Consider the following 27,339-nt stretch of genomic DNA (forward strand, 5'->3'; position numbering starts at 1 on the left):
GCACAAAATCAAATAACGTTAGGCTCTCACAACTCCAAAAAGATTGGAAACCATGGTGCTTATCACTTGTAACTCTTCATTATAAGTACAATGTTCTCTCGGGGCAGGGGGACAGCGGGGAGGGTATAAATGATTTGTTGACTCCTGACTCCGTACTCAGGAGTATTTTGAGGGTTTTATGGCGGGGGGTTGGGCAAGCCTTCTTCATTCATTGCTCCTGCTCCTTCATTACTAAAAGCAAAAGAAGGGTTTTAAAAGAGAGTGAATTAGGGTTGGAGAGTTAAGTATGAGGTCTCACTAGTGTGGTTCTTTGTCGTATAAAAGCCGTAACCCACCACCCGTGAGAGATACGTCGACGTCAAGGTCACTTTCACTATAATCTGATTATGAGCTAAAAAGCACAAACAAATATGGTAGAAAAATTCAGCTTACAGACAGGATATAAACCAGCAGTGAGTTTTGCAAGTCAATTGGGTAGAATCTGAAACAGCACTAAAAATGTGGAGAGCCGGAGAGAAGGAAAGCTAAGAGGAGGCGGGTCCCTTGGCCAGCCTGTCAGTGCATGCACAGTGAACCCACAAAGTACCTGAGATATTGAGCATGGGCACCTTTTCCAAGTAGAAAATACCACTGGAATACTAGCAATTTATAAGGTAAAATAAAATGGAAGAACTGTTTTATTTACTTTAAATTCTAATACTTAAGACAAAGCAAATTTAGTTGAAGAAGGCTGAGACGGTGAACAAAAATGTGTTAAGGTTCTGAAGGGAGCTCCTAATGTATCTCTCAAGAGCTCCAGAAGTTGGCAACAGTGAGTCTCTATTTACTGTGGCATCTAATTTCACTTCAAAATCTGGCGCTGCTTTTTGCCTTAATAAGGACATGCCACTGAGTGCTTTTTAGCCGTGATGGGGGAAAGTTTTTAGTTCAAAAGTATAATGAAAAGATCCCCACAGCTCCCTCAGAAGCAGGCCCAGTAGTCCTGGCCCACCTGGCTCCCTCTGCTGATGGCTAGTCCTTCTGTCTAAGGCAGGATACAAGGGCCTCAAAGCCCTACCCCTTTCCACCTTTGACATGAGGGTTGAATGCTGTGTATCATGGCTTTTTGTTCATTTTGTTCTGAAATTAAAGTATGCAAAAAAAAAAAGAGTATAATGAAAAGAATGAGTGAGGACAAGAAATAAGATGCTTTTGAGGTAAGACAGCAGTAAATAAGAAGCCCAAAGAAGAGGCAAGAAGGCTTATCTGAAGCATAATTATCTAAAATGCAAGATAGAATAAAAGTGTGTATAGGGGTAGGGAGAGAATCCCCCACGAAGGTGGGAAAAGAGGAAGATGACACCGTGGCCAAGTTTCTCTACAGGCCATCAGGGGGCACCATCAGCCAGGACAACTCAGCCGCTCCAGGTGGCCGAGAGACACCTCTAACAGGACTTCCGATAGTTGTAGCATATTCCCAAACTGGAAAGCTACACTAATCTATCAAGCTTTAGAAATGCTTTCATAGCCAGGTAATCGAGAAAAAAATTAAAACAAACAAAACCAGTTATCTGCCATCTGTTTCTGTATTTGCTTATCCAAATCACAAAGGGCAATGATAGTGTCATTTGGTATCCAGAAGGAAGATGAATGCCAGGGAAGGCTGGAAAAATTTCTTCAAGGAGCTCCTGATGCTCTGAACCCTGAACCATCCCGGAGCAGCACACAGCGTGCTGAGGCCCCTCAGACCCAGGCTGCGGTGCAGGGGAATTAAGCGAATAGGGATTTCAGCAGGGCGCAGGGGTGAGAGGCCTGGAGCAGTGACCTCAAGGATAGATATGTTTCACGGATATGTTAAACCTAGCTTTTCATATCTCTGAGAAACGCAAATAAACATGGGGTATATTTCACAGGCGGCTGAAAAAGTAGGAGGTTAAATGTCTCGCTCGGTATCACACTTAACCAGGACAAAGATTACTGGTATAACTGTTTGGTCCAGTTTTTTTTTTTTTTTTTCCATTAGATGCCAGAGATTCACAATTGTTTTTTAAAACAAGGCAGAAAGTATTGCTTTAAGATACATTTAACAAAAAGGTCTGCTAAATATCTGAGCCTGGATAACACATACAAGCAAATCTGTCCCTTCGGGAGCTACTTTGTGTCGTCCTCATCCCTCAAACCTGCTGCCAGGCAAAATCTTTCCAAGACGTCTGTTGACCTATATTACTTTATATTATAAACCGTGAGACATACTGGCTGTTCCGATGATCTGTACTGGGGTTGACAGCATCCTTAACCCTAAGAGTCAGTCAACAGTGAGGCCTCCAGCAGCCACGAGAGAAGCCAAAGAGGAGGCCGAGAGGAAAGAAGGCTGAGGGTTCGTGCAGAGAGGAGAGAAGAGAGTATAAAAATGGAGAACACAGAAAACGGACAGAAAGGACAAAAGCTGGTTTAGTAGTTTAGACTACACAGAGTGCCCCCAAATTGTCTTTAGGTGATGTCCCTGGGTACTGACTGCTTTGCCCTGCTCCCGCAGTGGAATAGGAATAATTATTCATCTGTGCAATTTTAATAATACTGGCTTAAAACTTATATAACAAAACTACATGTTAGAAATATCTTTTTCTTTTTTTTTTCCTTTTAGTTCCCTGACCAGGGATTGAACCAGGGCCCTCGGCAGTGAAAGCCCAGAATCTTAACCACTGGACTGCCAGGGAATTCCTTAGAAATATCGTTTTTACATCAGATGCTTGGTGTTTAGGAGCTGGCCCACGGAAGGGAATGAGCTTTCAGAATTCAGGGAGGCAGCTTTACTCTGAGACAGAGGGTAGGGGGCACACACTGCCAGGTGGCTGCTAGGTGTTCTCATGTAATTTCATTTATTCCTCACCAAACACCAATAAGGTACGTGTTATCTCCATTCTATAAATGACAGAACACACCTAGGGAAGACAAGTGACTCACCCAAGGCCTCAAAACCAGTAAAGGGTAGAGCCAGATCCTCATCGAAGGCTCTAAAATGACAGCTGCCTTCCTCTCACTGAGAAGCAAAGAGCAGCTCCTCCAGCCGGAAGCACATGGGCCATTTACGACTCTGCAAGAGACGCTGCCTCGAAAGCCTATTCATTCATTCAAAACAGATGTCCTAACTGCCACCGTATCTAGAGCACAGCTGCAAATACCAATACAACCGTGAAGGAGAGACTCGGTGCCCTACTCTTGTAAAGCTAGCTGAAAAGCAGGGTGAGGTAGTGATGCAATGAATATATACAACAGACAAATAACACGACATGGGAGAGTAACAATGACTACCAAAAACATGACACAGGCAGGAGAATGGGGCAAGGGTCCTAATTCAGACTGAGTGGTTACGAAAGGCTACACTGAGGGGGTAACATAAAGCTGAGAACTGAAAGACAAGAACCAGCCATGCAAATAGCTAGCGGCAGAACATTCCAGGTCACATGCAAACGCCCCGAGGAAGAAACAGGCTCGGTATGCAACAAAAAATAGACCTGTTTGGCTGGAGCAGAACAAGAGATGGGGTTAGATGGATGCACAAGGATAGGTCGCGTCGGTCCTAAGGCTAAGGTAAACAGAGTTTGCATTTTATTCTGTGATTGGAAATGATCAGAGGTTTTTCTAAGCAGGGAAGTGACACCCTCTGACTGATGTTTGTGAAAGGTCCCTCTGGCTGCTGATGAACTGGGGGGAGGCTACACTGAAAGCAGGGAGGCCGGTGGGAAGGCCACCGCCGGCCTCCAGAGGACAGATGATGGCGATGTGGTTTAGGGCAGCAGCAGCGGGTGGAGCTGAAAAGACAGCAACAGATTTGTGCTCTATTCTGGAGTTAGAATGTTTAGGACTTGCTGATGGATTGGCTGTGGGTGAACATGAAAAAGGAAACAAGCAAAGAGGCCTCCTAGGTTGCTGGCTTAAGCAAAAGGGTGGATGGTGGTGCCCTTTTACTTAGATGAATAAAGACTGGGAGAGATTGTTTTTTTTTTTTAATGGGAAAGGGATAAAATAAAGAGATCTGTTTTAGCAATGTTAAGTCTGAGATATCTGTTAGATATTCAGATGGATCTATGAGGTAGGCAGCGGGTATACAAATTTAGAGATGCAACAATCAAACTGAAGATGCAAATTTAAGAGACACATGTAAACCTAATGTGTTTCTTCTAATTAGAAGAAAATATAGGGTAATTTCTTAGTGACCTGAGGATGGGAAAAGATTTCTTAAGATATCAAAAAGCACAAATCTTTATACTTGGAAAAACCAAAGAAAATGACATACTAAAACATAGGATTTCTCAGGAATTCCCTGGCGGTCCAGTGGTTAGGACTCGGCGCTTCCACTGCAGGGGGCCCGGGTTCAATCCCTGGTCAGGGAACGAAGATCCCGTAAGCCGCGAGGCACGGCCAAAAAATAATAATAATAAAATAAAATAAAACATAAAATGTAAGATTTCTGCTGAATAAAGGACACTATGAACAAAGTTAACAGATGGGCAAGGCCAGGAGATGACAGCTGCAACACTTATAACTGATTTAGGATTAATATCTAGACCATATAAGGAACTTCACTGGAAAAATGGGGAAAGGATATGACCAGGTCATCCATAAAAGGAAAATCCAAAGACTAGTATACACAGAGATTCTCGTTCTCACTAGCAATCAGGGAAACAGGAATTCAAACAAAATAACACGCTACGTTCGCCAAACTGACAAAAGTCTGAAAGTCAGATACCGCGTGCTGCACTATGTGGTGGGAATATAATGAGAGCAGTCATGCCACACTTAGTGAAATTAAATGTGAGTATACTCTGGGACCTAACAATTAGACCTGTTGGTATTTAGCTGGAGAAATTCTTGCTCAAGTCCCTAAGAAGATACACGTGAGGATTTCCATCAGAACACTTGTTTGTGGTGCAGGGAGCTGGAGAACAAACTAGGCGTCCATCACTAGGGGAAATAGATAAATAATATGTGGTAGATGCTAGTGATAAAATACAATAAAGGAGCTAAACACAATATAGAAACGCAACAACATGGACAGAACCTAAAAATGTAGTTTTAAATGAAAAAAGGATCAAAATGAGAAGTATGACATAATATTATTTAATATAAATTTACAAAACAAATCATACAAGGATACAAACATATCCAAGGATAAATACTGAACACATTATAGAAGAAGTTAATGGGAATGGGAGAAGAGATGGAAAATGACAATAATGAGAAATAATAACATGAGAGGGGTCTTGCAATGTCAGTACAATGTTGTATGATAAATTCAGCTCTGCACTTGAGATCTAAAAGGAAAAACAACAAATTTTACAGGGCAAAAGGAATGTTCATCTGTTCCAACTGTCTTTCCCAAACTGCATGACATTCTGTCAGTTGACTCATCTGACTTAACAGGTGATTAAGGGACCTGGGAGGGAGGAGGGCAGGCACCAGGGCACAGTGCAAATGGAGCCCCGCTGTATCCTGCACCCACCTTTATCACCACGGCATTCATTACACCACTGCAACTACATGCATCCACGACGAGCTTCCCACCCTGAGCGTTAGATTGCATTCACCCTCATAAACCCAGGACTCAGCACAGCGGCTGTTGCAAAGAATAGATTCAGTCACTGCTGACTGGCTGACCTCTTTGTTGCTTGGTAGACTGGATGAAAAATAAACCAAAATTAGAACTCAACTGAACCTTCTTGACTGTTATAATGTAGCTAAATGAATGTTCAATGAATGCTGACTGGCTATGGCTAGATGTCCCTCCCTGCATCATTTATTCTAGCATCAAAAGGCATGTCCATTTGGATGACAGACACATGAACAAACATATCACAGAATTCAAGTCGACTTTATGGCTGCAAGGAAACTCAGAGATGCTACAGCAAAATCAGAAATGCAAATGACAAAAGTTCATTTTAAGTGGGGGAAAAAAAGAGACGCAGCACAAGTCGGATGATTCCTGTTCCTGGCAGTGCTAGGTAGCATTAACCTCTGAAATGACCATTTGACCCTATATGTACAAAACGGAAAAACCCTTCTTACTCATTTTTAAGTCAGCTTGATTACAGTATAATTTATATATAATAAAATGCACCCACTTTATTTATTTTTGGCCACGCTTGTGAAATCTTAGTTCCCCAACCAGGGATCAAACCCAGGCCCCCTGTAGTGGAAGTGCTGAGTCCTAACCACTGGACCACCAGGGAATTCCCGAAACGCACCCATTTTTTTTTTCAGCGCATCTTTTTATGTTTAAAAAAGTTTTTTTAACATCTTTATTGGAGTATAATTGTTTTACAATGGTGTGTTAGTTTCTGCTTTATAAGAAAGTGAATCAGCTATACATATACATATATCCCCATATCTCCTCCCTCTTGGGTCTCCCTCCCACCCTCCCTTATCCCACCCCTCTAGGTGGTCACAAAGCACCAAGCTGATCTCCCTGTGCTATGTGGCTGCTTCCCACTAGCTATCTATTTTACATTTGGTAGCGTATATAAGTCCATGCCACTCTCTCACTTCATCCCAGCTTACCCTTCCCCCTCCCCGTGTCCTCAAGTCCATTCTCTACGTCTGCATCTTTATTCCTGTCCCGCCCCTAGGTTCTTCATAACTTTTTTTTTTGAAGATTCCATATATATGTGTTAGCATATGGTATTTGTTTTTCTCTTTCTGACTTACTTCACTCTGTACGACAGACTCTAGGTTCATCCACCTCACTACATGGCTGAGTAATATTCCATTGTATATATGTGCCACATCTTTATTGATTCATCTGTCGATGGACACTTAGGTTGCTTCCATGTCCTGGCTATTGTAAACAGTGCTGCAATGAACACTGTGGTACATGTCGCTTTTTGAATTATGGTTTCCTCAGGGTATATGTCTGGTAGTAGGATTGCTGGGTCAGATGGTAGTTCTATTTTTAGTTCTTTAAGGAACCTCCATACTGTTCTCCATAGTGGCTGTATCAATTTACATTCCCATCAACAGTGCAAGAGGGTTCCCTTTTCTCCACACCCTCTCCAGCATTTATTGTTTGTAGATTTTTTGATGATGGCCATTCTGACCGGTGTGAGGTGATATCTCATTGTAGTTTTGATTTGCATTTCTCTAATGATTAGTGATGCTGAGCATCTTTTCATGTGTCTGTTGGCAATCTGTGTATCTTTGGAGAAATGTCTGTTTAGGTCTTCTGCCCATTTTTGGATTGGGTCATTTGTTTTTCTGATATTGAGCTGCATGAGCTCCTTGTATATCTTGGAGATTAATCCTTTGTCTGTTGCTTCATTTGCAAATATTTTCTCCCATTCTGAGGGTTGCCTTTTCATCTTGTTTATGGTTTCCTTTGCTGTGCAAAAGCTTTTGAGTTTCATTAGGTCCCATTTGTTTATTTGTGTTTTTATTTCCATTTCTCTAGGAGGTGGGTCAAAAAGGATCTTGCTGTGATTTATGTTATAGAGAGTTCTGCCTGTGTTTTCCTTTAAGAGTTTTATAGTGTCTGGCCTTACATTTAGGTCTTTAATCCATTTTGAGTTTATTTTTGCGTATGGTGTTAGGAAGTGTTCTAATTTCATTCTTTTACATGTAGCTGTCCAGTTTTCCCATCACCACTTACCGAAGAGGCTGTCATTTCTCCATTGTACACGCTTGCCTCCTTTATCAAAGATAAGGTGACCATATGTGCATGGGTTTATCTCTGGGCTTTCCATCCATATTTTAATATAGATCAACATAGTTTTTGTGCCAGTACCATACTGTCTTGATTACTGTAGCTTTTTAGTATAGTCTGAAGTCAGGGAGCCTGATTCCTCTAGCTCCATTTTTCTTTCTCAAGGTTGCTTTGGCTATTTGGGGTCCTTAGTGTTTCCACACAAATTGTACAATTTTTTGTTCAAGTTCTGTGAAAAATGCCATTGGTAGTATGATACGGATTGCACTGAATCTGTAGATTGCTTTGGGTAGTATAGTCATTTTCACAATGTTGATTCTTCCAATACAAGAACATAGTGTATCTGTCCATCTGTTTGTATCACCTTTAATTTCTTTCATCAGTGTCTTATAGTTTTCTGCATAGAGGTCTTTTGTCTCCTTAAGTAGGTTTATTCCTAGGTATTTTATTCTTTTTGTTGGAATGGTAAATGGGAGTGTTTCCTTAATTTCTCTTTCAGATTTTTCATCATTCGTGTACAGGAATGCAAGAGATTTCTGTGCATTAATTTTGTATCCTGCTACTCTACCAAATTCATTGATTAGCTCTAGTAGCATCTTTAGGATTCTCTATGTATAGTATCATGTCTGCAAACAATGACAGTTTTACTTCTTTTCCAATTTGGATTCCTTTTATTTCTGTTTCTTCTCTGATTGCTGTGGCTAAAACTTCCAAAACTATGTTGAATAATAGTGGTGAGAGTGGGCAACTTTGTCTTGTTCCTGATCTTAGAGGAAATGGTTTCAGTTTTTCCCCATTGAGAACGATGTTGGCTGTGGGTTTGTCGTATATGGCCTTTATTATGTTGAGGTAGGTTCCCTCCTACTTTCTGGAGAGTTTTTATTATAAATAGGTGTTGAATTTTGTCAAAAGCTTTTTCTGCATCTACTGAGGTTATCACATGGTTTTTATCCTTCCATTTGTTAATATGGTGTGTCACATTGACGGATTTGCATATATTGAAGAATCCTTGCATCCCTGGGATGAACCCCACTTGATCATGGTGTATGACCCTTTTAATGTGCTGTTGGATTCTGTTTGCTAGTATTCTGCTGAGGATTTTTGCATCTATATTCATCAGAGATATTGGCCTGTAGTTTTCTTTTTTTGTGACATCTTCATCTGGTTTTGGTATCAGGGTGATGGTGGCCTCATAGAATGAGTTTGGGAGTGTTCCCCCCTCTGCTAGATTTTGGAAGAGTTTGAGAAGGATAGGTGTTAGCTCTTCTCTAAATGTTTGACAGAATTCACCTGTGAAGCCGTCTGGTCCTGGGCTTTTGTTTGTTGGAAGATTTTTAATCACAGTTTCAATTTCAGTGCTTGTGATGGGTCTGTTTATATTTTCTATCTCTTCCTGGTTCAGTCTCAGAAGGTTGTGCTTTTCTAAGAATTTGTCCATGTCTTCCAGGTTGTCCATTTTATTGGCATATAGTTGCTTGTAGTAATCTCTCATGATCCTTTGTATTTCTGCAGTGTCAGTTGTTACTTCTCCTTTTTCATTTCTAATTCTGTTGATTTGAGTTTTCTCCCTGTTTTTCTTGATGAGTCTAATGGTTTATCAGTTTTGTTTATCTTCTCAAAGAACCAGCTCTTAGTTTTATTGATCTTTGCTACTGCTTCCTTCATTTCTTTTTCATTTATTTCTGATTTGATCTTTATGATTTCTTTCCTTCTGCTAACTTTGGGGTTTTTTTGTTCTTCTTTCTCTAACTGCTTTAGGTGTAAGGTTAGGTTGTTGAGATTTTTCTTGTTTCTTGAGGTAGGATTGTATTGCTACAGACTTCCCTCTTAGAACTGCTTTTGCTGCATCCCATAGGTTTTGGGTCGTCGTGTTTTCATTGTCATTTGTTTCTAGGTATTTTTTGCCTTCCTCTTTGATTTCTTCAGTGGTCTCTTGGTTATTTAGTAGCATATTGTTTAGCCTCCATGTGTTTGTATTTCTTACAGTTTTTTTCCTGTAATTGATATCTAGTCTCATAGCGTTGTGGTCGGAAAAGATACTTGATACGATTTCAATTTTCTTAAATTTACCAAGGCTTGATTGTGACCCAAGATATGGTCTATCTTGGAGAATGTTCCATGAGCACTTGAGAAGAAAGTGTATTCTGTTGTTTTCAGATGGAATGTGCTATAAATACCAATTAAGTCCATCTTGTTTAATGTGTCATTTAAAGCTTGTGTTTCCTTATTTATTTTCATTTTGGATGATCTGTCCATTGGAGAAAGTGGGGTGTTAAAGTCCCCTACTATGATTGTGTTACTGTCAGTTTCCCCTTTTATAGCTGTTAGCATTTGCCTTATGTACTGAGGTGCTCCTGTGTTGGGTGCATATATGTTTATAATTGTTTTATCTTCTTCTTGGATTGATCCCTTGATCATTATGTAGTGTCCTTCTTTGTCTCTTGTAATAGTCTTTATTTTAAAGTCTATTTTGTCTGATATGAGAATTGCTACTCCAGCCTTCTTTTGATTTCCATTTGCATGGAATATCTTTTTCCATCCCCTCACTTTCAGTCTGTATGTGTCCTTAGGTCTGAATGAAGTGGGTCTCTTGTAGACAGTGTATATACGGGTCTTGTTTTTGTATCCATTCCGCCAGCCTGTGTCTTTTGGTTGGAGCATTTAATCCATTTACATTTAAGGTAATTATCGATATGTATGTTCCTATTACCATTTTCTCAATTGTTTTGCGTTTGTTATTGTAGGCCTTTTCCTTCTCTTGTGTTTCCTGCCTAGAGAAGTTCCTTTAGCATTTGTTGTAAAGCTGGTTTGGTGGTGCTGAATTCTCTTAACTTTTGCTTATCTGTAAAGGTTTTAATTTCTCCATAGAATCTGAATGAGATCCTTGCTGGGTAGAGTAATCTTGGTTGTAGGTTTTTCCCTTTCATCACTTTAAGTATGTCCTGCCTGCACCCATTTTTAAATGAACATTTTGATGAGTTTAAATGAATGCAGCTACCACTACAATCGAGACGTAGAACATTTCCATCACCTCAAAAGTTCCCTCATGCTCCTATGCAATCAGTCCACATCTCCACCCTGGCTCCAGGCAACCACTGATTGCCCTCTGTCAAGATACCCATCTTTATATTTTTTCTAGTATAAAAAAAGGTTCACTTAATATTTGGAAAATTTAAAACACACACACACACACGCACACACACACACACACACACAGTAGAAGAGTATAATGAAAGTGATTTACCCAACACTCAGCTTCAACGATTTTTAATGCATGACCAATCCTGTCTCATCTATACTCCTGCCCACGCCCCTGCATGGATTATTTTGAAGAAAATCCCAGACATTATTTCTCTTCACATGTAAATACTTCAGTATATATCTCTGAAGGATATTCTTTTAAAACATATCCATAATACCATTTTCACGCTTAAAATAATTAAAAATAAGCTTCTCAATACCATGAAATAATCAATCAGTACCTGCATTTCCCAGATTGCCTCACATTTTTTCCTTCATTATGTTTGTCTGAATCAGATCCATATATTACTATTGGTTCATTCATCTCTTAAGTCCCTTTTTATCTATAGGTGTCCCCTCCATCTTTTCTCCCCCACCCCCTTATAATTTATTTGTTGAAGAAACTAGTTTGTCCTATAAAGCACCTGCAGTTTGGAATTTGCTGACTGCTTCCCTAAAAAACATTTACCAAGTTTCTGTCCCTTGTATTCCCTACAAATTTGTAATAAGATCTAGAAGTTGTAAAAAATTCAGGTTCTGTTATAGCTGGCAAGGCTACATTATGGGCGGTATCGTGGACCTCTATCAGGAGACACATATCATGTCCCATATTCTCTTTGTCTCACGTTTTGAAAACCATAGGCTTTTCCTCAACTAATTGAAAAGAAAAGCATTTATGATAGTTTATAAGATTCATATAATCTAGAAAAGTGTAAAAGTATAGGACATCGACCCCCATTTTAACAGACTGATTCTGGACAGTGGTGTTCCTACAAAGGAAAAATAGGCTTTGAGTCACTGTCTCAGATGGTTCCATCCATCATATCCACCTATCACTTACTTGAAGTCACACACTGAACACACGCTGCCACGTCCGTCTTCTGCGCATGTCTTATCTCCGAGAGGAGAGGTGCAGAGGTGGCCTCTCCTCCACCCTCAACACTGGCTCTGCACACAGGTATCACCCAGGCAAGAGTGACCACCATATGCTTCTCCGCTGAGGAAAGGCCCTTCTCTATCCCTGATGAGGTCCGCCTCCTTCATCAGCTCTTTACAACCTTCCTCCAGAGCCAGCGACATCCAGATTTTACCAACCAGAAAACAGAGGTGCAGAGAAGAAATATGAAGAGTGAATCGGTGGAAGTTTACCATGAGAAATCACAGATCACTGGTTGTTCGGAGAAACCTGCTGAGTTGCACGTGTTTCTACTTTAATGCCTCCTCCTTCCCTTCAGGGAGATGCGTGAGTCTAAACAATCTGAGTCTCTGAGGGAAAGGGCTGTGGATGCTGTTTACACAAGGAACCAGAGGGCCCGGTAAAGTGACCTTCCTGCTCTCTTTGGCAGGGCAAGTCCCTGCTTGACAAGAACTAAGTTATCACAAAAGAGAATAAGAATCAGTTAAATTAAAGAGATAACCTGGGACATTTGGGATGGGGAAGAGGAAAGCAAGTTTACATTCCAACCTCACCCAAGTCCAGGGGAGAGGCCCACTGTTACTGAGCCATGCGGAGGAAGTTAGAGTCACTGGCAGGACGACTGGGGCCTCTCTCTTTTTCCCACTCTGATAAACCCTCAGCCACCTGCAGCACGATGTTGCACGAATAGCTACAGGGCCCTCCACTGCCAGCCACCTCCTACTCATCTCCGTGCTGGGCTGGTTCTTACTGCCTCCAGAAGTAAAAGTTAGAATATGATAATTATTGTGCCAGTAACTACTGCCTGGTAACGTAAGTTCCAGAAGCACAGGCCTCTGCTTACAAACAGCATAACCTTCAGTACAAAAGGATCGAGTTCTCCCTCATCCTGGCCCCCACCTCTGGACAAGCACAGATTAAATTAAGAATTCTCAAAATTCCCAACGGTGTCAAGCACATTTAAAGCTGCCGGGTCAAAGATCCATTTTTGCAGCAGACAACCACAAAGGATTTCAGTGTTACATACAGTGGAAATGATTGCAAGAAATTCTAAATATGGACAGACCAGTAATTTAAATTCTTTTTCTAATGGCTAATACTTCCTTTCCAGTTCAATATCTGATTCTAAGTCAGGCTCCAATTAAGGAAAGCAAGACCCAGTTTTCTGGTTCCACTGGGATTTACTTGTTCAGGGATTACCTGGCTGCATGTCCTAAGTCTGTTTCCAGTCAGTGCTCTGCTGGGAACCCTGTGGTGACTAACAAACGTGTTTCAGGAGAAGGAAACACCCTGATTACTAGCCGTCCAGGGCAAAGTAAAGCCCAAACAAGGAACTCTCACTCCTGGTCTGGTGCTTTCCCCTGCAGGCCACTACTGCTGCGTCAAACCAGCCGGCTGTGTGAAGCTGGTAAATCAACCTACCTAGGTTTTGATTTCCTTTCTTCTAGCAGCTTCACTCATAACAGCCAAAACAACCCAGAAGTCCACCGATAAAGAGACAGACAAGGAAAAACAACGGCCCCTCTTCCTCAACTGGATATTCTGGTGTCTATCTGTGACACCTGGAATGGCGACAGACCACCTGAGACCACGGGAGCAGCCAGGACAAGCCAGTGTTCTGGGGATGGCAGGGCAGGTAGAAAAAAAATGAACGTGGCTCCCCAGCTGCTGAATTAACCAGCTTTGGAGTCACCCTACCTCCAGACTTCCTGTTGTCTGAAATACTGCCTGTGTGTTTAAGTCACTGAGTTGGCTCTTCTGTTTTTCTTGAAGGTAAAAGCATTCCAACCGATGACACTTATTGACCTAAAAGGTTGCACACCACTAGCTACGTGCAGCAATGAAAGGCAGAACTGGATCTCTATAATTAAAACAAAAAAACAAGAAAGCAAAACGAAATACCCCATTCTTGTCATTAAAACATGAGAAAGGCTTTGGGACAGGTAAAGAGCAAGGTTACGAGGAAAAATACAGTAAGTGAATCCACACGTTTAACAATTCAATAAATAAACTTGGACCCGGAAACTGGCCTGTATGAACTGATTGTGCTTCATTTCAGAAATATTCATTAGAAGACGATGACTTTACATACAGTACTTATGTGTGCAACAATCCTCTGAGAATAGTCACACTATTCCTATTTTACAAATGAGAAAACTGAAGCACAGATAAGCTAAGTAACTGGCCAAAGTCACTCCATCCATGCACTTTTCTCCACCTAGAACTCTCCCCTTTCTGCCCTTCGCTAACTCCTACACATCTTCCAGGTTCCAACTTGAATAAACATCACTTCCGAGACTTCCCTGGTAAGCGCAGTGGTTAAGAATCCGTCTGCCAATGCAGACGACATGGGTTCAATCCCTGGTCCGGGAAGATCCCACATGCCACAGAGCAACTAAGCCCGTGCGCCACAACTACTGAGCCCACATGCCACAACTACTGAAGCCTGCGAGCCTAGAGCCCACACTCCGCAACAAAGAGAAGCCACCACAATGAGAAGCCCATGCACCGCAACGAAGAGTAGCCCCTGCTCACCGCAACTAGAGAAAGCCCGCGTGCAGCAACGGAGACCCAATGTGGCCATAAATAAATAAATTTATTAAAAAACAAAACAAAACAAAACAGAAACATCATTTCCTTAGAAGAAGGCTTCTTTGATGTGTCCAGACAAGGTCCAAAGCTCCTTGTACACTCCACTACATGCAATGCTCTACTGAAGCACTGTGTGTACTCGCGATTATGTAAATATTTGTCTTCCCCAAATGTACAGGATGCACATGCCCTGAGAACAGGTCTTTCTTGTCCACCACCACACGGCATTTCCAAAGCTGAGCAGAACACCTTGCCCTTAAGAGGCTCACAGTCTGAGAGACTGCAAATGAACAGTCCCTTCCAACACAATGCGGGAGGCGGACAGAGGTGTGCACAGGGCTCTATGGAAGCAAAAGACAGTGGGTCGGGGGGAGGCTTCATGGAGGAGAATCCCCCAAGCAGAGCCCTGAAGGACAAGGAAGTTGGAAGGAAAAGAACTGAGGACAAGGGTGTCCTAGGCGGACAGAGCATTAGGTATATCTTTAGAGAAGAAAGCGGCCATGGAATTTTAGGGGAACTACGAGCTCACTATGGCTGGAGTCTGAGATCAGACAGAGATAAATGAAGCTTGAGAGACAGCAAGATTCAGTTCGATATTCAGAGATAGCAATACGTTGTAAAGATCCCTAAAATAATCCAATAACAATGGATATGATGGAAGCGCTCACTGTACATCAGGCACCATGCTAAGTACCTCATATGTATAATTTCATCTTCACAACCACCCTGAGCATTATTACTCCCACGAGGAGGTAAGATCACACACAGCTAGCAAATGGCAAAGCCAGGCTCTGAACCGCAGCTGTATTACATGACTCCAAAGCCTGTGCTCTTAACCACAGTCTAATCCTTGTCTAGCTCACTGTGCACTGACATGATCTTATATAGTTGTATGTAATTCAAATAATTACCTTGATCCTACTAGGAGAGCTGGCTATTTAAGGAATCCCATGCCTTTTTCATTAAGCGAATCATAAACACAAATATTTCATAAATTGAGATTGTTTAAAATAAAGTATATAATTAGTGTTCAATAGACATTTTTTTTTTTTCGGCTGTGTTGGGTCTTCGCTGCTGCACACGGGCTTTTCTCTAGTTGTGGCGAGCAGGGGTTACTCTTTGCTGCAGTGCGCGGGCTTCTCATTGCGGTGGCTTCTCTGGTTGCAGAGCACAGTCTCTAGGCATGCGGGCTTCAGTAGTGTGGTGCGCGGGCTCCAGAGCGCAGGCTCAGTAGCTGTGGCACACGGGCCTAAATGCTCTGCACATGGGATCATCCTGGACCAGGGCTCGAACCTGTGTCCCCTGCATCGGCAGGCAGATTCTTAACCACAGTGCCACCAGGGAAGCCCTTTTCAATAGACTTTTTAAAATGAAGATCAAATGAAAATTATTCAGAGACAGAAAATGCAGTGTCTTGACTGATATTCCAATACTGTCTCTAGAATTACGTTACCTCTAAACCATCAAAAATTATGCTAAGCAAACACTAGAACTTCTAAGTCGCCTCATCAAAACTAACCTTCCTAAGGAGAATTAAACTTATTAATTAAACAACTCAATCAATTATTGAGAATGGGTGGAAAGAAAAGAAAGTAGCTAAGACAGAGGAAAGATGATATGACACACGAAATCTCTTTTCCCCACTATCATTTGCTTTAAGCATAGAAATTGTCACTGAATGTGTTTACAAGGCAAGATAAACAGTCTATGTGCCAATTCCAGTTAAAACATGAGCAGAAATTTTATCAGTTAGGGAAAGTCTTGGTTCAAAGAACTCAGTTTTTTCGGAAGCTGTTCAGCAAAAATGCAAATGTACTAAGTCACAGTTGATGGGCTATTAATAAATCATTAAAGCAAACTGCTGGGAGATCTTTGCTTTTTTAAATGTCTCATAATGTACAGTAAGAGTTCACAGACTGACAATAATTATCATAGTTATACCAGATTAAACATTTATTAGTGCCAGGAGTTTTAAGAACAAGTGCTCACTTCATTCTTACAGCCTCGCTTTCGTATGAGCTAACTAAGGCACAGAGAGTTTAGATCAATTGCTCAAGGTCACCTGGGTAGGAAGTGACAGAGCCAGGATGTACACACAGGTCTGTCTGATGCCGAAGTGCATGCTCCTTCCACCAAGCAGCATCATCTCTACTGGGCTGAAAGGTGCCTAGAGATTATCTGATTTATTCACCAATCAACCCTATCATTTAAAGAGACCTGTAGGGAGGGTAAAGGACTTTCCTTACTTAGGTCCTTTGGCTAGTTTACAGCACAACTGGGAGTGAACCCCAGATTTCCTACTCTGAGGCAAGCACAGTCTGTAATCATTTTGACTCATACCAGATACTTTCTTTTTGAGAAATATTAAAAATTTCCCCATGAAACAGACAAAACAAGAATGATACATGTAAATGCCTGTCACTGTGCCTCGAGCTACGGATGCATCATGTTTTCGTGGGAGACAGGACAAGAGACGCCTCAAACACTTCCTGTGCCTTACTTGCAACCAGCTAACAGCAGATAACAGGATTTCATGCATTCCTTTCCACCACCATCATTTTTGCTGCCTCCTGCCTTTCAGTAGGGCATTAAAAGCACGTTAGTGAGGGAAAAAAGCAGCCAATGAGCCTGGTGATGTTCCAATAAAGTTTAATATTTGGACTCAAAAATTTGAATTTCATATAATTTTCACAGGCCGTGAGATATTATTCTTGATTTTTCCCAACTACTTAAGCTACAGCTTTCAGGCTATGGAAAAACAGGTAGTGGGCCAGAGGGCATATGCTGACCCTGCATTAAAACAAAGAAGTAAAAGGCAGAAGTGATCAAAGGAAAAGCAGTTTGCAACAAGGCAAGGCTACGGCCTTTTTCTTGACTCAGTTCTGGACTCACTGATTCAGGAGGCCTTCTTGGGCCATCCCCCACTCCCACTTGGGGCAGGTGTCCCACTTTTGTGTTCTTACTGAAACTTGGGTCTATCTCTATCCTAACACTTACCATAATATATTCAATCAATCATTTGTATGTGCTTTTGTTTGTTTTCAAATCTGTATTCCTAGCCGATGTGGATGCTCAAAAATAGCGGGGGTAAGGGCGATAAGGAAAATAAAAAGGAATAAGCTCAGAAATTCTTATCTTTATACAGACACTAGATATCAGCACAGAGTCTTGACAGTGGTTCCATGACATACAGCTAAGGAGTTAAATCAGTGGTTCAGCTACTTTCTGTATCTGTTAGCAATCTATGTTGCTTATGCCCTATACATATGCACCAACCCCTCCATCTAGTCTCTATACTTATACCTCCCTCAAGCCAGGCATCCGACTAACTTGTTTAGACTAATCTGCATGAAAAAGATCCAAGCATAAATTTAAAATGACCACTGAGTCTCCAGAAAGGCTCGGGGTACCCTGGGGGTCTGCAGAACACAAATGGAAAAGCTACTGTCCTATAACACTAGCCTCAAAAATGAATGATGAAAAAAATTTAAAAAAATAAAATCAAAAAAATGAATGATGGCTTCAAATCGTTTGAAGAAAACCTGAAAAGCCACAATTACCAGATATAACGTGAAAATCAACATGGAAAAGTCTACTTCATCATTATCACATAAAGCATAAAAGAGAAACAAATATATTTCAATCACACGTGGTCGGGTGGATGACCCTGTACGGTGGGATCATTAACCTTCTCTGTGCCGGGGGTCCCTCTGGCAGTCCGGAGAAGCCAGCAGATCCCTGCTCAGAACAATGTTTTCCAATACATAAGACAGTATGCGTAGTTTAAAAAAGGAAACCAGTTATAATAATTAGCCCACACTACCTCCCCCGACACTTCCTGTCTCCTTTCCCTGCTTTATTTTTTCTGCTTAGTGTTTGTCACTATCTAACACGCTATGCGTATTTTACTTCTGTTCTCTTATTTAGTAGATGTCTTCCCAACTAGAACCTTGTTCCCATGAGGGCAGGCAAGTTTATCTATTTTGTTTACCACTCTATTTCCAAAACCTACAGAATGCCTGGTAGCTAACAGATGCCCAATAAATATATTCTGAATTAGTAAATAAACCTCTTGTCTCCTAAGAGCTATTACTCTCAGAGGAATCACAGGCAGTTCTACTAGGATCTGTCATCCTTAAGCAAGATAATACACAAGGCTTCATGTTTACTAACTTCTTAATAGCGCTGGAAACCTTTTATAAAGGCAACTTCATGCCTCCAGAATAAACGTGATATCTACTGACTGAGGGCGAAGAAGGGAGGTGAGGTAGAGAAGTCAAATGCCTCCAGGTTAGTCAGTGAACAAAATCCATGGGCCAGGTCTCCTGCTTATTAACTCTCCCTTCACTTTACCCTTTGTCCTCTGAAGCTTTCGCTGCGTTGCCTTCCGTCTCTTCCCACTGAAGGTATCTAGCTGCACGCTAACGATAAGGGACAACTCATTCACAACGAACAGCCACACTCTCCTTGGCAACAAGGTTCTAGGGTTTCCAGCTTCTTGCCAAGGCAACTCTTAAATAGAGGGAAAAAAATTTTAATTCATCTTATTCACAGTAAATTAAGAGGTTAACAAGAATGTAAACCCTCAGACACAACAGGCTGCCTATGCTGTTTGTCTCACAAAGTCCTAAGGGGAAGGAAGCTCAGAGCCAAGACAACTCGAAGCTCCAGAGAAATGTAATAATTTCTACCAACTGCAACGCCTTCACGCTGTAGTGCGATAACAGATTGGAAAGGCAAACCAGAAACCAGAAAAAGAAAGGTGGGGAGGGAAGATGAGGTTAACAACAAGGTCAGTTAATATGACAGAAACAGTGTCCTGAGACTGTTTCATAACTAGGCAGCAGTCAAAACCTCACCGGAAGGCAGTCTGGGCCCCTCTTGGGTGGTCACGCAAACGTCAGCCTGTTCCCCAAACCCAGCGCTGGCCCAAAAGCAGAGCGGAGGAAATGCGCTTGTATCATGAGGGTTTTGAGACACTCAAACCCATCTGCTTAAAATATAACCTCCTAAATCTCCTTAAACATCAGAATTATCCATATATGTGTATCTTCTTACATACAGGGCAAGAAAACGGGAAGAGACAGGGGTTTTTGTGGGTTTGTTTTTAATATTTCAAGTGCTAATAAACCAGCAACAGCTGGTCAATGACAGAAAGTTCCACGGCAATGATGTGTATTAACAGGATTTCGAGTTGGAAGAAAAAGGGAGACAAAAACATTTTTCACGTAGGCTTGACTCCAGCTCAATGGGAAAATATTAACCTAGAGCAACCATTATAACCGACTGCTGACTTCCTGTATTGTCCTAGATCTGATCCTTAGAGATGTATGCTTCTTTTGAACTAGCCAGATAAAAACTGTAATACAATTTTGTAACTACTGTTGCTTTATAAACACACCTTAAAAGAAAGCGCTGAAGACACAATGATAAATAAAACCCACAAGCACAGAGAACTTATATTCAACCTTTTCTTTCAAAGTAAAGGTCTTCAAACAGTGTCGTTCCAACTTTACAACATCAGTGAGGTATTTCTCACCCCAATAAGCTTAGAAAATGTAGTATGGATAATTACATAACTGAGTAAGAAAGAAATGAAAAACCTTAAAAACACAAATTATTTACATCAGTCTAAATTCAACTGACTGTTAAAGTGAAAATCAGAAGCAAACTAAATATCCACCTGGTGGGATTAGTTAAATAAACTGTGTTTTGTCAATTCTATGGAATAGTACACAGCCATGAAAAAGAATGAGAGAGACCTCCAAGTACGAAATGGAAAAATCTCCAAGACACCTTTGTTACAGGAAAAGAGCAAACTGAACAACTCACAGTGATTCTGCTTATGTAAACCATTTACGTGAACCTGTACACATATTGTACTTAAATACTTGGGAAAAAGATCTAGAATACATGCCAAATTCTTAATAATTATTTCAACTGGGGGGGTGAGAGAAGAGGGGGAGTTTGGAGAAATTTTTCACATCATTCACATATCGCTTGTATATTAAAAAAAACTTAATAACAGAAAAGGGACTAGATGATTCTATGAATTAAAGGGAAGAAAGGGAATTCCCTGGCAGTCCAGTGGTTAGGACTCCATGCTTTCACTGCCAAGGGCCTGGGTTCAATCCCTGGTCAGGGAACTAAGATCCCACAAGCCAAGGGGTGTGCCCCCCAAAAAGAAAAAAGAAATCCAACTAGCCTTGATGGCAAATTCCAACAGCATATCTGAAAATAACCAACAGCACTACCATTAAAAAGATACTTTGCCAACTAGAGATAGAGGACAAGAGACCCAAAGGATGCTGGTACTGATCCATGAACTGGAATGCCAGCATGTCTAGGATGAGTCGGCGGGTGACTAGGGGATCTTGAAATTTAAAAGTCATCTGCCCAAGAAACAGTCAGGTAAACAAGACAAGAGAAATCCAAAGTACTCTTAAATGCAGGCACCACAAGTTTTTTTCATCAACTTTATTGAGATATAGTCTACGTATAATAAAATGGACCCATTTAAATTTTATGTTTCAATACATTTTGACAAATCTATACACCTGTGTGACTGCCACCATACTGAAGATATAAAACATTTCCAAAACCCTAAAGGTTTTCTTGCGTCCCATTCCAGTCAATCCACTCCCACCCTGGGTTAACTACTTTTCTGTCACTCCAGATTAGATCTGTCTTTTCTAGAATTTCGTAGAAATGAAAGGATAAGTAGTGCTCTTTTGTGTCTGGCTTCCTTTCACTCAGCATAATGTTTTCAAGGTTCACTCATGTTGTACCACATATCAGTACTTCACTCCTTTTTATGGCCAAATAATATTCTACTGTACGGACCACAATTTGTTTATCCACTCATTTGTTGATGGACATTTGGGTTGTTTCCAGTTTTGAATTATTATGACTAAATCTGTGATGAACATGCAAGGCACCAGAAGCTTTTCATTCCTTTCACTTTCTACTACCTCAGCACTGTCCATATACTCTCTCAGCTCACCACAAGTCCCATTCTTACATTGGCCCTATGTGCAATGGGAAAAGCAATCGCTTATTCAACATATATTAAGGATCTACTGTTTGCCAGGGACTGTTCAGGCACCAGGGACACAGTAATGAACAAGACAGTATAATCCCTCTTCTGTAAAACTTAGAATCTTTTTTGAGGGGAGGGACTGCAGAAGGGGAGATACACAAAAATAAAAGAAAATTTCACACAAAATAGAAAAAGTTAAAAGTAACATATTCAGAAAGTGGCTAGAAGCATGGGTGTCTAATTCAGATCCGGCAGCCAGGAAAGGCCTATCTGAGCTGAGATCTGAATGACACCAAGGAGCCGGCCATGTGACTATCTAAGATCAAAGCATCCCAGGCAAAGAGAACTGCAAGTGCAAAGGCCCTAAGGACAGACTGAACTTCTCCTCATCTAGGAGCAGCAGAAAGGCCAGTGTGATAGAAATGTAGTGAACGAGGGACTGACTTCCCTGGCAGTCCAGTGGTAAAAAATCCACTTTCCAATGGATGCGGGTTCAATCCCTGGTTGGGGAACTAAGATCCCACATGCCTCGGGGCAACTGAGCCCGCGCGCCACAACTACTGAGCCCGTGTGCCGCAAACTACAGAGCCCACACGTCCTGGAGCCTGCGTGCCACAACTAGAGAGAAAAAAACCCACATGCCACAACTAGAGAGAAGCCCATGTGCCGCCACGAAAGATCCCGTGTGCTGCAACCAAGACCTGATGCAGCCAAATAAATAAATAAATAAATTTTAAAAATAACCATAACAATTAAAAAAAAGAAAGAAAGAAATGTAGTGAATGAGGGTAAAAGATGAGGCTGGAGAGGCGGGCAGAGGCCAAGCCAAATAATCTTATGGGCCAAGAAGTCTGGGTTTTACTGGAGGCTATTAAGCAGGGGAGTAAAATAATCAGATTTGCATTTTAAAAACATCACCCTGGCTGTGTAGAGAAGAATTGTAAAGGGAAAGAGGAGAAGCAGATTAGTTAGGTAGCTACTGCATGATGCAGGTGGTGATGGCTTGGACAACAGGGAAAGCAAAGAAAAGAGAAGAGCTGGGGATGATTTCAAGATATCTTAAAAGTAGAATCAATAGCTCTTGCTAATGGATTAGATGTAGTGGGAATAAAAAAGAAGAATCTAGGATAGTTTCTAGGTGTTTGGCTTGGGCAGCTAGATGGATGGTAGTACCATTTACTGAGATGGGGAAAATTGGAGGAAAAAGAGGTTTGGACTTGTAGTCTAGTGTATTCTGCACATCTTTCTTTGCTCTCCCTGTAGTCCAGGCCATCGCCACCAGAATGAAGCTGTGATGCTGATTAAACGTCCAAATGCAGATGTCAAATAGGCACTTGGATACATGAGTTTGAAGTTAAGACGAGAAGTCAGTGCTGGATGTATATTGATAGTATTAGAGAATAGTATCTGAAGCTGAGAAACAGATTCTACAATTGTGCTTCTGAAAATATTCTGACATATACCTCAGTGCACCTGGATCACACCAGATGAACAGGACTCCAAGAACAATTTTACTGTGATTTGGGGGTGAGGGGGTAGGGAGGGATGAATTTTATATTTGAATGCACACATGTAAAGACTAAAATGCTGGATTTACACAACTGTTCATGATTAAACATAAGATTTCAAAGCCATTTTGTGTTTGTGGCTGGCAGCCTTCGGACTATACCACAAGACACCTAGTGATACATCTTCATGTATCTCTTGGAGTATTTCAGGAAAAAAGTTGGACAAGTATCAGAATACACAACAATCAATTAGCAAAAATGTAACATATGGACTAGAGCCCAGGGCCTGAGGCTGTGGGGCTCACAAGAAGGCAGAGCAGCACAGCTGTTAGGACGTGGACTTCAGAGCCCACGGGCCTCGGTTCACATCCCACCTGTGCTGCTCATTAACTGTGGAGGCACAGGGTCACTGCAGGGGTTCAATGACAGAATACAGGCAAGGCGCTTAAGCATAGCCCCTGGTTAAACACACGCCCCAATATTTTTTCTCCACAGGGTCTCACTGTATAATAAGATCTACAAGACATAAGTATCAAAAGAAAATAATATAAGTTACATATGAAAAACGCTAAATGTGATTGGTCGGGAAAGCACTGAAATCTGGGCTGAAGAAGATTGCTACAGGAACCCCACACACTGTTGGTGGGAATGTAAAATGGTGCAGCCAGTATGGAAAACAGTATGGGGATTCCTAAAAAAGTTAAAACTAGAACTACCATATTATCCAGCAATTCTACTTCTGTGTATTTATCCAAAGAATATGAAAACATTAATTCAAAAAGCTACATGTACCCCAATGTCCACTGCAGCATTATTTATAACAGCCAAGATATGGAAACAACCTAAGTGCCCATCAATAGATGAATGGATAAAGAAGTTGTGGTATATGTATATACAATTCCATATTTGCAATGGAATATTATTCAGCCATAAGAAAAGATGAGGGCTTCCCTGGTGGTGCAGTGGTTAGGAATCCGCCTGCCAATGCAGGGGACGTGGGTTCGAGCCCTGGTCCGGGAAGATCCCACATGCCGCGGAGCAGCTGAGCCTGTGTGCCACAACTACTGAGCCTGCGCTCTGGAGCCTGTGCTCTGCAACGGCGGGGGCCACTGCGGTGGGAAGCCCGCGCACCGCGACAAAGAGTGGCTCCCACTCTCCGCAACTGGAGGGGGCCCGCGCACAGCAGTGAGGACCCAATGCAGCCAAAAATAAATTAAATTAAATTAATTAATTAAAAAAAAAAAGAAGAAAAGAAAAGATGAAATCTTGCCATTTGCAACAGCATAGATGGACCTTGAGGGAATTATGCTAAGTGAAATAAGTCAGATGGAAAAAGACAAATACCGTGTGATTTCACTCATATGTGGAATATGCAAAACAAACAAAATAAATGAACAAACCACATCAAACAAAAACAAATACGTAGATGCAGAGAACAAAGTGGTGGTCACCACTGGGGAAGGGGTGGGGGTGGGGGAAGGGCGAAATGGGTAAAGGGGGTCAACTGTACAGCGACAGATGGAAACCAAAGTTTTGGTGGTGAGCGCGCTGTAGTGTATACAGAAGTAGAAATATGACGCTGTACACATGAAACTTATATAAAGTTATACACCAATGTTACCTTAATTAAAAAAAAATTTTTAAGATACAGGAAGACCAGAAGGCTTTCAGCTTTTATTTCTTTTTATTTTTATCTCAGGGGGAATAAATAAAGGAAAGAAGGTAAAACCAATGTGGAGAGGACAGGAACTACCATTTACTGAGAACTTGCTGAGAACTCTTGCCTGTCAGCACTTTTTTAAACAAACTTCGAGATGCAACTCACATGCGCTATATAATTCATCCACTTAGGTGTACGATTCAGTTGTTGTCACTGCATTCACAGAACTGTGCAACTATCACCACAATCCGTTTTAGTACCTTTTCATCATCCCCGAAAAGAAACCGCATACCCATTAGGAGTCACTCCCCATTTTCTTTCAACCCCGCAAGCCCTAGGCAATCACTAATCTGCCTTCTGTCTCTATGGATTTTCCTGTTCTGGACATTTCATATAAATACAATCATACAGCATGTGATAGGCTTCTTTCCCTTAGCACAATGTCTTCAAAGTTCACCCATGCTGTAGAATGAATCAGTACTTCATACTTTTACTGCCAAAAAATATTCTACTGTAAGGATATACCACGTTTTATTCATCCACCCATCACTGATGGACAGTGGGTTGTTTCTACTTTTTAGCTATTATGAGTAACGCTGCTATGAACCTTCATGTACAAGTTTTTGTACGGACATGTGTTTTCACTTCTTTTAGGTATCTATCCAGGAGTAGAATTGCTGGGTCTTATGGTTAAACTGTTTAATCTTTTGAGCAACTGCCGGACTTTTCCAGTCAATACAGTTAGCTCCAAGTATTCAAATGACAGTAACTAACTACCTGACTAACATCTTGGAGCACTTGAAGTTACTACCACTTCTCACACTTTAAAATTGTTTAATGATTTTTAAGTTGGTGGTAAAGAGTCTGTAGGAAAAAGTAAACATGTAGGAGATAGCAGATTAAAAGGCTAGAAAAAGAGAACACTATACCTTTGTTTGCTCCTTGGAAACACTGAAAAGCTTCATGGGACAAACTAGATACAAAAGCCAAAATTACAGTTCTTTATGAGAAATGAGAAAGAGGTGCTTAATATCAACTAAGTGCATCCGTGTATGAGGATGAGTGTGTACGAATGGGAAAGCTATAGCCCAAGTGAAATCTTTTGCCAGCTCTTGCCTCCTCTTGGAGTCACGTTGGCAAGACTTTCTTCTGCAACTTACCTCCTCTCTCACTGTCCAACAGCAAATAAACACACTGTCTCTCAACCATGTCAGTCAAATAACTTTGATTCATGCTCCAAAACAGGCTCATTACCAAACAGTCAGAAAATTTACATTTTCAATAAATATTACAGTTGCCTGAGGCAGTATCATCTTGCAACAAGATTGTCCTTCTAGAGCTCCATGGTCCAATACGGTTATAACCACTGACCACGTGTGGTTGCTGAGCACTTAAAAGGAAGCTAGTTCGACTAAGAAAGGACATTAAAATTTTTTATTTAACTTAAATGAATTTAAATTTAAAAACGGAAGCAGTGGAAATTCTTTTACGTTGATCACTTGCTTTAGACACAGTGGGTTAAATAAAATACATAATTAGTTTCACCTGTTTCTTTTCCCTTTTTTTCATGTGGCTATTAGAAAATTTTAAAGTACAGTCTCTGTGAATATACTAAAAACCAGTGGATTGCACACTTTAAGTAAGTGAATTGTATGGTATGTGCATCCCATCTCAATAAAGCTGTTTTTTAAAAAAATACATGTGCAGCTCACACTGTATTTCTACTTGACAGTGACAGTTTCTCCATTTATGAAGGTACCATAAGTCAGTTATAGTAATACTGAGAAAGAAAAAAAAAGAGAAAATCACATTTATTTCCTGTTTGTATAATAGCCTTTGTGATAGACCTATTTACAAAACAAGGCCAGTAAAATTCTAAAGCTAATAAAAGAGAAAAGAGAATCATCTACTGAAGAAATTAACTTCACTAATTACAACCGACAGCTATCAGAGTATCAGAAAATATTCCATGTGAGGATGGAAAAGGAAAACGGTTTACAGAGACCAAAAGAAGTATGTGAAGCCCAGGGCTATGGTCAAGAGGACCAAGAAAGTTCCACAACAACTATCACCTAGTAAATGTTCAACAAATGTCCGGTAGAGGGACAGAAGAACAGATGGATGAATGAACAAGCAAAATTGGAATAGAAAGACAAAAGGAAAGGATAATAGGAAAGAAAAAAGATTTTTTAAAAAACCTTTTTTAAAAGCCTCTACTACACAATTATAAAAGCTACTGAAAATAAGTTCAACCTATGTATCAGCACGTCACCTGTCTGGGGAAGTTTACAACCCAAGGACTAGAAACATTATATACAAAGACTTGGGAACAGAACCAACAGAAAAGAGAAGGACCACAAATAATATCTATTAGACTGAGTACTTTATGGAGTGTGCTATGAGGTAAAGCCATGCCATCAAAGTCAGGAGGTGTCTGGTAGGAGCTTTGGTAGTTTATCACAGGGTCATAAAGCACTAAGGCAAGTAGTAAGTGCTTTTTGATTATTTCAAGACCATGAAGCATTAATGAGACTGAGGCAGGAGAAGGCTGCTCCCTCGATGTCCATGCTGTGAGAGAAATCAGTTACACTCTCATAAACGCGCCTGGGCACAGGCAGGAGAGCCAGCTCAGTTTAAAATGTATGGCAAGCAAAACAAACTTAATTTAATGTTATGTGTATCCCCCTGAGAAGGAAAAAGAAATGTTGG

At 41.0% G+C, this 27,339-nt stretch overlaps 1 protein-coding gene across 3 annotated transcripts in view; it reads right to left on the bottom strand.

Annotated features, from left to right (window-relative positions):
* Positions 1 to 27,339, bottom strand: part of PACS1 (phosphofurin acidic cluster sorting protein 1) — a 140,354-nt gene that overhangs the window by 85,085 nt on the left and 27,930 nt on the right. Inside the window, exon 1 of one of the 3 annotated variants that reach the window (XM_033417044.2) lies at positions 11,757 to 14,212. The exons of the other annotated variants lie outside the window; for them this stretch is intronic. The gene's annotated coding sequence lies outside the window, so the exon portion shown is untranslated. Of the gene's footprint in view, positions 1 to 11,756; positions 14,213 to 27,339 lie in introns of those variants that run through there. 3 annotated transcript variants of the gene reach the window in all.

This window comes from Orcinus orca, chromosome 8 (genome assembly GCF_937001465.1).
Source record: "Orcinus orca chromosome 8, mOrcOrc1.1, whole genome shotgun sequence".
Classification (NCBI taxonomy): domain Eukaryota; kingdom Metazoa; phylum Chordata; class Mammalia; order Artiodactyla; family Delphinidae; genus Orcinus; species Orcinus orca.